This window comes from Trichosurus vulpecula, chromosome 1 (genome assembly GCF_011100635.1).
Source record: "Trichosurus vulpecula isolate mTriVul1 chromosome 1, mTriVul1.pri, whole genome shotgun sequence".
In the NCBI taxonomy this organism is placed as follows: Eukaryota; Metazoa; Chordata; class Mammalia; order Diprotodontia; family Phalangeridae; genus Trichosurus; species Trichosurus vulpecula.
This window is the reverse complement of record NC_050573.1, coordinates 333237899-333253593: the sequence shown is the minus strand read 5'-3', so window position 1 is coordinate 333253593 and position 15695 is coordinate 333237899. Positions and strand designations below refer to the sequence as shown.

The 15695-nt window shown below is 36.6% G+C and overlaps 1 pseudogene; it reads left to right on the top strand.

The window, feature by feature from the left end:
* The first annotated feature begins 300 nt into the window (after positions 1-300).
* Positions 301-885, top strand: LOC118832067 (annotated as a pseudogene).
* The last annotated feature ends 14810 nt before the right edge of the window (positions 886-15695 follow it).

Below are 15695 nucleotides of genomic sequence, written 5' to 3'. Positions count from 1 at the left end.
TTACACATAAGGCAACTGAGGCAAACAGGGTTAAATGACTTGTCCGCGGTCACACAGCTACTTAAGTGTCTGAGGCCAGCTTTGAACCTATGAAGAGGAGTCTTTCTGACTCTTGTCCTAATGCTATCCACCATGCCACCTAGCTGTCTGTGAAACATCACAGGATATAGGATATATTTTATGGGTCAAAGGAAAGGGATCCTGTGTAGGAAAGTATGTTCAGAGCCACTCACATAAATTCATTTACAAGTTATCATAACTCCATTAAGAGTAATATAATTAACAAAACAGTCGCTCTTCCCTTGAGCCGTCCTAGGTAATCATTTAAAATGGTGAGGTACTCTCTTGATCCAGAGAACCCCACAAAATCATGCAAGTCAAGGGTTTCAAATCTCCGGGTCCACTTCAAGAACACCCGTGAAACAGCCCAAGCTATCAAGGGCATGCATATCCGAAAAGCTACCAAGTATTTGAAAGATGTCACATTGAAGAAACAGTGTGTTCCCTTCTGTTGGTATAATGGTGGAGTTGGCAGGTGTGCCCAGGCTATGCAGTGGGGTTAGACACAAGGTCGTTGGCCCAAAAAGAGTGCTGAATTCTTGCTGCATATGCTTAAAAATGCAGAGAGTAATGCAGAACTGAAGGATTTGGATGTGGATTCTCTTGTCATTGACCATATCCAGGTTAACAAGCCTCCCAAAATGCCATGGCGTACTTACAGGGCTCATGGTCGAATCAACCCATACATGAGTTCTCCTTGCCATATTGAGATGATACTCACTGAAAAGGAACAAATTGTTCCTAAACCAGAAGAGGAGGTTGCTCAAAAGAAAAAGATATCCCAGAAGAAACTGAAGAAACAAAAGCTTATGGCACGGGAGTAAATAATGACATTAGAGTGCAAATAAAAAGCGAAATGAAAACAAAAACAAAACAAAACAAAAAAAGTCAAATATATTAAATAATTAGATGTATAATAAAGGTGGACACACAAGAACAATAAAATATCTTTGAAACTTGAAGTGAAGAAGTTCTGGAGAAGTGTATATTATCAAAAGTAAGCACCTACTGTTTGGAAGTCACTGGGTCCATAAATATAAGAGAAAAAAATAAGAAGTCACTGACTTTGAGATGTTTACACTCTACTACAGGGATGTTCTCTCTCTCTCTTTGTCTCTCTCTCTCTCTCTCTCTCTCTCTCGCTCTTGCTCTCTCTCTCTCGCTCTCTATATACACATATATATATAATATCTCTACACATACATCTCTATTACATATATATTACATACACATATATTAGTACATATGTACATCACAATTGGAGGAGGGACTGTGCATGTAAATTAATGAATATTTGGGTAATAGAATGATCATCTCCCTCTTTGAGCTTCCTTTGCAGATGAAGAAGCTCAAGCATAATTCAGTTCAGGATTTTGAAGTTAGATGTGAGGAGGAAAGGTTTTGGAAGACTTTACAATAAATATTTTGGTGAATAATATGTGGAAGTCAGACTAGAGAATAGGGTGCTTTAGGATTTGCCAGAAGACATATCTAAGTACCATTGTCAAAAGGGAAATGGGCTAAAGCTGAATGAGAGAGTGAGAGAATAAGAATTTACTATGTGTGGGAAAGAGACAGCTGTGGAAATAAACTTCTATAGAAACCTCTAATTATATTAATAGTTGGTTTTATATGTACCATGCCTAAATGTATGCATACACTCCCAACATATTCAACTTTAATAAGTTACTTCCACAGTTCTAGATCTGGGAAATTCTATTAAAATATTCTTACATGATTCTTCCATCACTAACCTGGGAGGAGCTCCTGCCTATTTGGCATGAAAGTTCAATAGGAAGGGCAGGATCAGGGTCAAGGGAAGAGGACAGCTTAGAGAAGAGCTGACAAAGGTTTGTGGGATGTAGATGATGAAAGAAGAGTATTGCTGTATGAATAAGGAAATCAGCAATGCTGATGACTGGATATAATTATATGATTTGGTTTATGATTTCTTTTGTAAGTAATCATCATGAATCTGTAACCTCTCTGTGCTTGGGAACTTTCCAGACAGTGACTAGTTTTCCATATCAGGGAGATTACTTGATTAAAGGTTATATACAAGCCTTTGGCAATGAATTTCCATGAATTTTGTGGGATTAGGTCAGATCCATCACTTTGTTTGTTTAATTTTTATGTGTGTGTTCATACATAATGTCACTTGTGTTTGATTAAGATATAGATATTTATGAGGTACACTGGTGACTTGCATTCTATTCCTATAAAGACTCAGAAACCACAAATAACAAACAGATGAAGACAGACATTCCTGTTTACAAAAGACAGGGCCTAATTCCAAATCAAGGCTTATATCAGTTTTTCAGCAGCATCTGAGAACACGCCCACTCCTTCTGCCTTATCCTGTCTGGAGAGCTCCAGCATTCTTGTTCTGATTACTAATGCTATTCTGCTTCTAAAAACAAGGGATATTTATGCCATCTACTGGATTTTTCCTAGAATTGCATTTACAATGATATATTACCTTTTTTGTGAGAAGAAATTGTCTACTTTTGGTTTGCTAATAGTCCTTTTAAAATCTCATTTTCAAGTTATTATTAAAGTAGAATGAAGGTGACGATGAATCTAACCCATGCTTCAGTCACCCAGCATCTGCACCCAGATAGGGTCAACTAAAGTATTTTATATGACATTTGTCCCTGTTCACATTGATATTTCAAACATCATTATTTTAATTCATTTGTGATCTTATCAGAATAGGCCCTTCTTCTAATAATGAAGCTTGAAAGCCATCTGTGCCTAAATCTTCCTCTAACTTTTGCCCCTAACTTCCTACAAATTCTACTTAGGGGTCTACACAATGCACTGAAGACCTTTGTCTACTTCCCTTGATATTATGTGGATATCCGTGGTCAGATGCACAGCTAGGAATCTTCAGACTTGATATAAAGCTAAGGGGAGGAGTTGTCACCCTGGTCTCCAAAGAATACAATCTGTGTCTCTGGGATATTTGGAACAGGGAAGTTTGAAAAAAAATAGACTGAGCTCAAGCGTAGTTAGTGAGGAGAGGGGATGGCCTGTTCCCTCCTACTCCTTTCCCTTTTGCCAGTGAGCCTACACCTTCCCTCCCTCCCAAGGCACCTAAAACTCGTGGGACATAGGTACACAAATAATTGGCAATTTTATATTGGTAAAATTTATATAGTGCTTACTGTGTGCCAGGCATCGTGCTAAGGCTTTACAATCATTATCTCCTTTGATACTCACAACATAGAAAAAGGTAGTTTCTACTATTACCTCCATTTTGTTGTTGTTCAATCATTTCAGTTGTGTCTGCTTCTTTGTGACCAAACTTGCAGTTTTCTTGGCAAAGATACTGGAGTAGTTTGCCATTTCCTTCTCTAGCTCATTTTACAGATGAGGAAACTGAGGCAAACAGGGTTAAGTGACTTGCCAAGGGTCACCCACCTAGTAAGTATCTGAGGCCAGATTTGAACTCATGAAGATGAGTCTTCGTGATTCCAAGCCCGGTGTCTTTATCCATTGAACTACCTAGCTGCCTCATCCAGATTTAACAGATGAGGAAATCGAGACAAACAAAAGTTAAGTGACTTGCCAACAGCTAGTAAGTGATTGAGCTTGGTTTTGAACTCAGGTCCTTCTGGTTCCAAGTCCAGGGCTCTATCCACTGTGTCACCTAGCTGCCCTGTGGACCACTAGCAATGCTTCCTAAGATGTTTGTACCTGCGGTAAAGCACTAGTCTCCCCTCCCATACCTCTACCAATGTAGCACATTAGGTATACAATAGTTATTCTGGATTCTTACCACCTGATTCTTACCACCCTCTCTTTGAGGAAGTACACCTCTCCAATAGCATCCTTTACATGACTTCTCTTGCAGAGGTTGTTGTTTGCAATGATGTATAGTCTACTCACACTCTTTACATGCTTCCATTGCCTTTGGGTGATCTTCAAGTTTAATTCTTTGGAAACTAAGGTATTACATGACCAGGAGCCATATAGCTTCATAATAACTTGGAAATGTTTAAGGTTATACCTCAAACATCCCTAATTTCCTTCAATTATAGTAAATGAAGAAATTATCATAAAATAGTTTATCCCAATTTTGCAGAAGTGGATTTGTATTTTTTATCTGTTACCTTTTAAGGTAATGAAGTCTATGTACACACCAATAACTTATATAGCATTTTAAGGTTTACAAAAAACTTTACACAAGTCATCTCATAAATTCTCCCAGGAACATTATGAAGTAGATGAAATGGGTAATTACCTCTACTTTACAAATGAGGAAAATAAACTTAGAGGGAGAGGTCAATTGACACACAGTTAGATGAGATTGGAACCCATGTCTTTTCCGATGCTAAGTCCAACCTGTGAAGTACGCATAGCTGAGAAATAGAGACAATGGATGCCATTTGAGCTTGGTCCAAGAGCGACGTTATTGATTACCCAAAATGTCCCACCCTAAAACTGGGTAAAGTAACAAGGTCTTCAAATTTAATGGATATTATGATAGACGTTCATTGCTTCATTTATTTTCCATTATTCCTCAAATAGGTGTCTTCTTCTCTAATAAAAGACATCACCTCACTATTTAACAAAGCTATCATTTTCATTCCCTCCTTTAAGACTTAATTCATGTTTTATTCTCTTATCTGTAATTGCTTATCTTTTATATGTTGTATATAAGTGGAGTAACCCATGTTAATTATGAAAATATTGTGATAAATATTTATTATTATATAAAGAATTATATATCTAAGTCCCTTTCCTAATGTGATAATAACAACAAAGGTAATAAATGATTTTTATCATATGGAAAAATAATGTTTTAAAAATTGGGGGTAGAAGGACAAAAATGTCAGTTTCTGCTATCAGACAGATTATACTCTAGTTGGAGGGGTAATGCCCACAATCACACGTGTGATGATATCTTAAAAAGACCAATGATATAGGCATTAGGAGACCTAATTCCAAGCTGTGCCTCTACCAGCTATCTATGTTAACTGTAAGAAATCTTTGTCTTAATTTCATCTCATATAAAATGAAAGATTTCTACTAGCTGATTGTTAAGGACTCTGTCAGCTCAGAAATACTATGTTTCTATTAAAATATAACTAACAATCTAATCAAAATAGGTTAAGTGACAATGATTTGCATAGAAAAAGAGTGAAATAGGAGAGAGAGATTACCATGGACTTGTCTGATCAGGGTAAGCTTCATGGAGACAATAGAACTTGATGTAGCCTTGGAAACTGAGTTGGATTCAGATTAACATACAGAAAGGAAGAAGGCATATTGGGCAAGGGAAATGCATGATCCTAGGAAGCCAGCAACAATGTGTGTTTGGGAAATCAGGATAGAATGTAGATGAGTTATTACACAGGGAAAAAAATGTAGAAAATAAGCTTGTAAAAGATATGTTGAGGTCAGATTATGGAGGTCTTCCATGCCAAATGAAAACACTTAGACATTATCCAAGGTCCAATGGATGACATCTGAAGGTTTTTAAACAGAGAAGTAATAAAAGAGCATTTTAGTAATATCTGAGGGACATTAAAGAATAGATATAAAAGAGGAGTTACTAGGGAACTTGCCCAAATATAATTTCTTTTTTCTACATGCAGTACCACCCCTTAATGAAGTCTCTTTGGACTGTTTCAGTCCTCAATGATTTCCCAGTTCTCTAAGCTCCTATATCACAACTAGTATGCTTATCTGTTTATACACATACACACACACACATATACACACATACATACACATATACATATATATATACATATATATATATATGTGTGTGTGTGTGTGTGTGTGTGTATTTGGAGGGGGGAAGGCAGGGTGATTGGGGTTAAGTGACTTGCCCCAAGGTCACACAGCTAGTAAGTGTGTCAAGTATCTGAGGGTGGATTTGAATTTAGGTCCTCCTGACTCCAGGGCCGTTGCTCTACTCACTGCGCCACCTAGCTGCCCCTTATTTGTTTATATTTTTAAAAAATTTCAAATAATAAATCTGTCTTCTCTTCCTTCCACTTGATTTCCCAATCCATTGAGAAAGTAGAATCTGGTATGGTTGATGTCATGAATGCAAGACACCCTGATGCATGGAGAATCAAAATAAACTGTATGGAATTAATGAATAAAGAAAAACTTTTTCCCTTTTTTCTCTCCAAAAGTTTAGGTTATTAGACCTACTTTCAAAATGCCCCCCTCCTCGCACTTTCCAGATTCACCTAGACTCTTATAAAAATAATAGGAATGGGCCAAAATACTCAGCAGAGGAATTTCAGAGATGAGTTTTGTAAGAATGTAGGAAGAAGGAAAAACCAATCGAGTTTATTTGATAGTCTGACATAGTTACTTAGATCTGACATAACATATCCCATATTGCAGCATCTTAACATCTTTAAAAAAAAGCAAAAACTGTTACCAGCCATATTGGACAAAACAAAACTTCATCTAAAGTGACAAATTGCTCAAAGATGTTTCAAAAACCCCAAATCCTTGAATTTGTGTTTTGTATTCCATTCTAAATTGGGGAAAAATCCTCCTACTCACTCAATGAGATGGCATGACAACTTGTCAATTCCTGTGTTGCTCCACATTGGATTGACAACTTACAGTTTTCTGTTCAACAGATATGATACCTTAAACATTTTTAATGAATGTTTCAAAAATATTGTGCTGTGTTGCTATGAAAAGGTCTTGTTAAAAAGTCTCTTAAAATTACAACGACTTTAGAATGTAAAATAAAAGGTTTGGCAGCAATATAATAAGCTAACTAAAATGATTTAATTTTATCTGGCAATGAAAAATCACATCAGCAAATCATGAAAGGTTTCTTAAAATATTCTATAACCAAAAGGTACCACACCCATCACTTATATTCACTCCATGGCCTAAATGCTTTAGAATACATTAAGAATTCCAAATGGTGGTGGTGATAGAATCTCGTACTCAAGGGTTCCGACAGTGTGAGAGGAATGTGGGGACATTTACAACAACTCTATATCTGAAGTTTTCTGGACCTTTTTATACTTAGGGTTTATTTTAATATAATATTGGAGGTGAATGTTAGAATGTGGTCTGGCATCATAACTTGGTAAACACCAGACCAGGAGTGATGCACTCGAAGCCAAAAAACATTGGTTTAAATACCATCTTTGACACATACTAGCTTTGTGAACCTGAGCAAGACGTTCAAGTTTTCTGAGACTTACTTGATTCTACATGTTTTAGATGATTTTGACATAAATGTCTCCTGATAAACCTCATTGCATTGTTTCTTGATGCCCTCAAATCAAATGACCCTCATTTCTACTCGATTTCGGGCACTTATTAATATGTGGTCAGACCCTAGAGCACATGCCATTCAGAAATAGTCTACTTCATTTCTGTTCAAGATTACTGAATATTTTTTAAAAAGTCAAGGTATTTTGTTCCTGTAGAAACCACTTCTTTGATCATGAAATGCATATATGCCTCCTCTATTCACCAAGAATAAAGAAATAAAGTAAAGCAAGTAAGAAACACAAAAAGTCAAGTTGAGAGACATGCCCCTCCCACACCCTCCACTGAAAGTGTGATTGTTCAACAATAGATGTTACCTCAGAGACCACATGATCCTTGAATCCTGCAGCCTCAGAGCTGCGGTTCACTTAGTACTGGCTGGCTGTTGCCTTTTTTTTTAACATGAGTGTTAACTACCCTCCCATCTCTCTGATTAGAGTTGACAGAAATTTTAGCCTTTCTTATTGCATCCCCTCTTCTGTCCCAGATTGGCCTGAGATCTTCAGATCATGAGGAAGGTCATTCTCTTGATTAACCCAGCCTAGAAATTCAGGCCTCTAAACTTGGCATTGAGACAAGGTAAATCTCCAGACATCCATCTTCACTCCAAATAATAATTACAATTATAGGAACCCTACCTAGGTCTTGGTTACTGCCTGAGAACATCCTCAACAACCAGATATGAAAGGAAGGAGGAGTGGTCCTTGATCTCAATTACTTAATCTTTGATGAACAATCCCAATTATGGCCAGTCTTTTTCTGCCTTTTCCAAGAGTGGTAAAGACTCTACCTCTACGTCTACCTAAGCATACCTCACTACCCCTCTAAAAAATTAGCCCATTTCTAAGATTAAAAGCTGCCATGATTTTCCTTCAGCTATAGCTCTGGTGCTACCACTACTCCCTTTCAGCCAGGGGAAGAGAAAAAAATACTCCAATGTCCAAAACCACAGGATAAAAGACAAGAAGGGGTGAGAAGGGAAATACCTAACCCTTTACCACCAACATTCTAGCACCCCCAACTAGTGGCATCTTGCCAAATTCCCTATCTATATAAACACATTTGGAATTACCTACTCTCCTTGTTTGGTTCAAGCCAAAAAGCCAAAAGCCGAAAAGTCTCTGTCTCTCCATCTCACACTAGATACCAAATAATAGAGAATGGCCTGACATTACCCTCCCCAACAACTTTTTTTTTTCTTTTTTATGACTGATACTCTCTATCTTCTCTGGCCTGTCAGTACAGTGGCCCACTCACAAACCCAATTTACATATAAACTTGGACCTTGTTTATTTTTTACCTCAGCCAGTTCAGTGCCAGGTTTTCCCTTTACCTTCATGAATCGGTAATCTCTCTTCTGTTGAGGTTTATACAATTAATAACTACCACCCAATCAAAATCTTGGTAGCTATTGTCTATAGACAGTTAGGTCACTGCCCTTCCTTCATCAATGAATTTGATACCTGGCTCACAATTTTTCTCTCCTTCCCAACTCATCCTCATACTAGGGGACTTCAAAAAACATGTTGCTTCTCCCTCAAACACCCTAATCACTTCATTCATCAACCTAATTAATTCCCATGACTTAACTCTCTGCCTCTCCTCAGCCAAATACAAAAATCTTCTGACCTTGATTTTGCCATCAACCAAATGCCCTTGTCTAATAATATTCCATATAATCTACTGGCTTTCTACCTTTCCTTCTTCCTTCCCTTACTAACCATTGCTGTTTTTACACACTAGGATCCCCATTCCCTCAACCCCTCAATTCTCTCCTAAGCAAGCCACTTTCTCCCCTTTTCCCCATCTAGTCTCAATGGTAAAACAGGTCAACTCTACACTGTCCTCTTATCTTGAGTTCCTGGCCCACTTATCACATTGCCAGTTGAACCCTAACAAGTCTCAGATGGCTCTCACTATCTGCTCCTGACAAATGATGCTTATACAAAGGTTGAGAAAAGTGTGCACCGATTCTAACTGGGTCTACTACAACTTCAGTTGAACCCTCATTAGTGCTACAGAATCCTACATTTCCTTTATCATCGCTATCTCACTCTCCACATTGGCTTATACAAACCTCTTTGCTCCTCTTCAAATCTCCCATGGCTCCCCATTCCCCCATTCTCTCAGCTAACAACCTTAACTCATATTTTGTGGAAAAAAATCAGGCTTTTCACCATGAGCTCCCTCTTCCTCATCTCATCACTCACATGCATTCTGCTGCTATTTCTTCCTTCACTCCATTCTCACACAAAGAGGTGGCCTTACTCCTTCCCAAGGCAAGCAAATCCTTCTACTTGCACAAATGATCCAATTTTATCCTGTCTCCTCCAACAGATTATCTTCTCTGTCTCCCCAACTTTATCATTACTTTTTAATCTTTCCCTGTTTGTTGGCTCAGTCCCTACTGACTGTAAACTTGGCCATATCTCCCCAATCTTGGAAAATCTCCACTCTATCCTTCCATCTCCACTAAACTATTTACCTATATCTCTTTTGACCAGTATACCTGGACTCCTTGAGAATGCAATGTATCATACAAGTTTTCATTTTTTTCTCCTCTCATTCTCTTATTAACTCCTTAGACTCTGACTTTTAACTTAATCATTCCACCAAAACTGCTCTCTCCAAAGTTACCAATGATCTCTCAATTGCCACATGCAGTGAATGGCCCCTTCTCAATCCTCATTCTTTTTGACCTCTTTGCAACCTTTAACACTACCGATCACCTTCTTTTTCAATGGTACTCTTTTTTTCTAAAGACTGTTTTCTCTCTGATACCATTCTTTGCTGGTTCTCTCATTAACTACCAAAATTCTCCTTCTCAGCCCCCTTTGTTGGATTCTCATCCAGGTCATGCCCTCTAGTAGAGCTTTCACAATCTGTTCTGGGCTCTCTTCTTTTCTCCCTCTATCCTAGTTCATTTGGTGATCTCACTATCATGGATTTACTTATCATCTCTCTATTGATGATTGTCAAATCTATCTATCCTGCTCTAACCTCTCTGCTCAACTATAGTTTTACATCATCAATTCTCTTTCAGACATCTCAAACAGAATGTCTAGTCTTAAACTCAACATGTGTGGTGGGTAAAATCTGAAATGGAAGAGGAAACAAAAGTTTAAGTACCAAGCCTATCAATTTATTGAGCAATGCATGCCAATTACACAACATATTGGGACCAGGCCCCATCCACTTGGCAATGGTTCCCAAATATAGGAGACAGATTTTTATGTATCAAAGGATAGCAATAAGCATGATACAAAACAAGACTAATAATTAGATAATTTGACTTCTAATTGGAGGAAAGATTAGGGGCTTTCCAAATGGGGATTAAATAAGCAACTTTCTGAACTCAGAAAAAAAGGTGTCCCACTCCTCCCAAATGTCTGTATTCAATCAAAGGAGCAAGGAAACAGGTTGACCAGCATGGGGCCAATTTTCAGATAAAACATGTGGGCTGATACACACACACACACACGTGTGTGTGTGTGTGTGTGTGTGTGTGTGTGTGTGTATAATCGAGAGAAAAGCCCTTGCATTAATCTTCAGATCTTAGTTTCTGTACAATTATGGTAAGGGCCTTAGTTAAGAGTCTCTAAACAATAGGTAGAGGTGGTCCAGCTTCCCAGCCATGCAAGGTTAGGTTCAGATAATGCAATAAAGTTTTCTCCCAATTCCCATAATATGAATAAAATTTTCTCATAAGAGAGAAAGGCCCATAATCAAATAGAAAGAGAACTGAGCTAGCTCCAAAATTGAGTCACAAGATGGAGTCATTGTACTTTGCTCAATTCCCTTAATCTCTCACATGTCCACAATGGAACTCATTATCTTTCTCTCTAAGCCCTCCCCCCTTCCAAACTTTACCATTACTTTTCAGGGCATCACCATCTTCTTAGTCCCTCAGCCTCACTGCCTAGATATTATCATTAATTCCTAACTATCTCTCACCTCTCGTATTCAATCTGTTTTCATGGTCTTGCAGGACCCCCTTGCAACATCTCTTGAATACTCTCTCTTTCTCTTCTTTGACACTGCCACCACCCTGGTGCAGGCCTTAATCGCCTCATACTTGCACTATTGCAACAGTCTGCTCATAGATCTTACTGCCTCAAGTGTCTCACTATGCCAATCCATTCTCCATTCAGCCACCAAAGTGATCTTCCTAAAGTGCAGTTCTGACCAAGCTATCCCTTTACTTAATAAATTCCAGTAGTTCTCTAGGACCTTCTGGATCAAATAGAAAATACTTTGTCACTCAAAGCTCTTCAAAACCTAGCCCTCTCCCATCCTTCCAGTCTTCTGACACCCCATTCTCCACCATATATTCTTTGAACCAGTGACACTGGCATCCTTTCTGTTCCATGAACAAGACACTCAATTTCTTCACTATGGGAATTTTCTCTAGCTGTCCTTCATGCTGGAATACTCTTTCCTCAACTATACTTCCTGACTTCCCTGGCTTCTTTAAAGTCCCCTCAAAAACTCCATCTTCTATAGGAAGCTTTTCCCAATCTATCTTAATTCCAGTGCCTTCCCTCAGTTCATTATTTTCTATTTATCTTATATATCATAGCTTGTTTATAATTATCTGTTTGCTTGGTTCTCCTGCACTGGACTATAAGCTACTTGAGGACAAGAACTGCCTTTTACATTTTTTTTTGTATTCCTAGTACTTAGCACAGTGCCTGCCTGACTGAGAAATTATAGTACTTTATGTGCTAAAATAATTGACTAAATTAAACAATGTAAGTAAGCTTAGTTGGTTAATGTTCAATATTAAGCTTCAAAATAATTTTAAAGAATAAAAGAAATATTACACCTCCAAGAAAAAATTCTAAAATTCTTCTTTCTAATTGCTATTCTTTTATTCCTCCAGTTCATTAACTCTTCTATTGTAGGAGTAAGCCTGTTTTTTTTTTTTAATCTCTAGACCAGGAGTTTTTAACATTTTGTGTGTGTGTATGTGTGTGTGTGCGTGTGTGTGTGTGTGTAATGGACCCCATTGCCAGTCAAATGAAAACTATGGAATCTTTATGAGAAAAAAAATGTTTTTAAATGGAATAAAATACATAGTATTACAAAAAAGACTATATATTAAAACATTTATGAAAATATTTTATTTTTATATTTATTTATTTTTATTGTGAATTCAGCAATCACCAATAAACATAAGTAGTTCAGTATGGAAGGAAGAACAATAAAGAAGAATATATGAAAAAATGTAAGCTATTATGTGTTGTATTTTTTTAAATAAACACAAATCTAAGAAGGTAGTAAAGAAATTGTGCTACTGGTTTTCTATCCATTCCTGCATTCATTTATTCTTCTGTACATTTATTTGAATTAATTAATTAATTTATCCCTTCCATACACACCCCCTCCTAAAGCAAATAAATAATGATAAAACATGCAATGCATATATGCATAGTCTGACAAAACAAATTACCACATTTTTTTGTCCAAAAATTCATCTCTTTAATTTTTTATTTACTTCATTAAATCTTTCCCAATAACATGTAAAACATTTACATTCATTTTTTGAACATTTTGATTTTCAAATTCTCTTCTTACCTCCTTCCTCTCCCTCCTCCTTTGTAAGGCAAGCAATCTGATATCAATTAAAAAGGTGACATTACGCAAAAAAATTTACATATTAGTCATGTAGCAAAAGAAAATAGACAAAAAAGAAAAATATAGAAAATAAAACAAAATATGATTCAATCTGCACTCAGTTTATCAGTTCTTTTTCTGGAGATGGATAGCATTTTTCATCATAAATCCTTTGGAATTGCCTGGGATCATTGTCTTGATCAAAGTAGCCAAGTGTTTCACAACTGATCATCCTTGAGATATTACTATTACTATGTACAAAGTTCTCCTGCTTCTGTTTACTTTGCATGAGTTTAAGTCTTTCCAGTTTTTTAAACCATCTTGCTCATTATTTCTTGTAACGAAGTTGAATTTCATCACAATCATTTGTCACAACTTGTTCAACCATTTCCCCAATTAATGGGCATCCCTCTTTTTCCAATTCTTTGCTACCACATAAAGAGCTGCATTAAATATTTTTGTACAAATAAACCTTTTTCCCTCTTCTTTGATCTCTTTGCCATATAGATCTAGTAGTGGTATTTCTGGGTCAAAGGATATGTGTGGTTCAATAGTTTTTTGAGCATTGCTCTAAGTTGTTCTTTGGAATGGGTAGACTGGTTTACAACTTCACCAACAGTGCATCAGTGCCCCTATCTTCCTATATCTCCTCCAGCATTTGTCATTTTCCTTTTCTGTCATGTTAGTCAATTTGATAGGTGTGAGATAGTACCTCAGAGTTGTTCTAATTTGCATTTCTCTAAATTATCAATTTAGAATATTTTTTCATGTGACTATTGATAACCTTAATCGATAATCAGTTTATGTCCCAATTCTGAAGAAGGGCAATGCCAAGGAATGTTCAAATTACTGAACAATTATGCGTTATTTAACATACCAACAAAGTTATGCTTAAAATTCTGCAATCTAGGCTTCAGCAATACATGAACTGAGAATTACCAGAAGATCAGTCTGGTTTTGAAGAGACAAAGGAACCAGAGACAAATTGGATTATGGAGAAAGCAAGGGAGTTCCAGGAAAAACAAACAAACAAACAAAAAAAAACAAAAAAAAAAACCATCTGCTTCATTGACTACACTAAAGCTTTTGACTGTGTGGATGACAACAATATGTGGCAAGTTCCCAAAGAGATGAGAGTATCAGATCATCTTACCTATTTCCTTAGGAACCTTTATGAAGGCCAAGAAGCAAAAATTAGAACGAATCATGGAACAACTGATTGGTTTAAGATTGGAAAGGCAACAAGACTGTATATTGTTACCTTATTTATTTAACTTAAATGCAGAGCATATTGTGCAAAATGCCATGTTGGATGAATCAAAAGCTGGAATTAAGGGTTACAGGAAAAATAACAATCTCAGATATGCACATGATAGCATTCTGATGGCAGTAAGTAAAGAGAAATTAAGAAGCCTCTTGACGATGTGAGTAGAGTGTAAAAGGTGGCTTGAAGCTTAACATAAAAAAAAAAAAAACTAAGATTTTGGCAACTGGTTCCATCAGTTCCTGGCAAATAGGAGGAAAAAATGGAAGCAATGACAGTTTTTTTATATTTTGGGGCTCAAAGATCACTGCAGAAGGCAACTACAGACATGAAATTAAGACACTTGCTCATTGGAAGGAAAGCTATGGCAAATCTAGACAGCACACTAAAAAGCAGAGATGTCACCTTGCCAACAAGCATCCATATAGTCAGTTTCCCAATAGTAGTATCTGACTATGATAGCTGGACTAAAGGAAAGCTGAGCACCATAGAATTGAGGCTTTTGAAATGTGATGCTGAACAACACTTTTGAGAGTCCCTTGAACAGCAAGAAAAATCAAATCCATCAACATTTAAAGAAATTAATTCAGGCAATTCACTGGCAGGTCAAATACTGAGGTTGAATCATATAATTGCCATATGATGAAAAGATGGACTCATTGGAAAGGATCCTGATGCTGGAAAAGATTGAAATGAAAAGGGGATTGCAGAGGATGAAATGCATAGATGATATCATGGAAACAACAAACACGAACTTTGACAGACTACAAAAGTTAGTGGAGTGTAGGCTTACGGTCCATGGAGTCATGAAGAGTCAGATATAACTGAACCACTGAACAACAACAAATTGATAACCTTGATTTATTCTTCTGAATACCAACTGTTCATATCCTTTGACCACTCATCAACTGGAAAATTTCTCTTTTTTTTATAAATTTGGCTTAGTTCTCTATATATTTGAAAAATACAGCATTGATCGGAGAACCGTAATGTGAAATTTTCCCTTTAATTTTAACTGCATTAGTTTTTTTTTTTTGCAAAAGCTTTTTAATTACACATAATCAAAATTATCCTCTCTATCTTTTGTTTTGTCATAAATTCTTCTATCCTTAGACGTGACAGATATGCTTTTCCATGCTCTCCTAATATACTCTCCCAATTTACTTCCTTTATGTCTAAATTATTTATTCATTTTTATTTTATCTTGGTATATGAAGTGAAATGCTGATAATTTATGTCATTTGGCATTTTAAGTTCTTATGCTTCTGGAAAGAGGTCAATAGCACCTCTCATATTCATTTTTTTGCACTCAGGGTTTATCATTATGTTAGGTCCAAAGTCTTTCAGTTTTTTTTCTCTATAAATAATTTTATCATTGTATAAAAAGTGCTCTTAGTCTTTCTTCTTGCACTCAATCAATTAATTTTATTCTGAAATTGTCCATTTCATCAGTGTCTTACTGAGCAACATTATTCCATTACATTCGTGT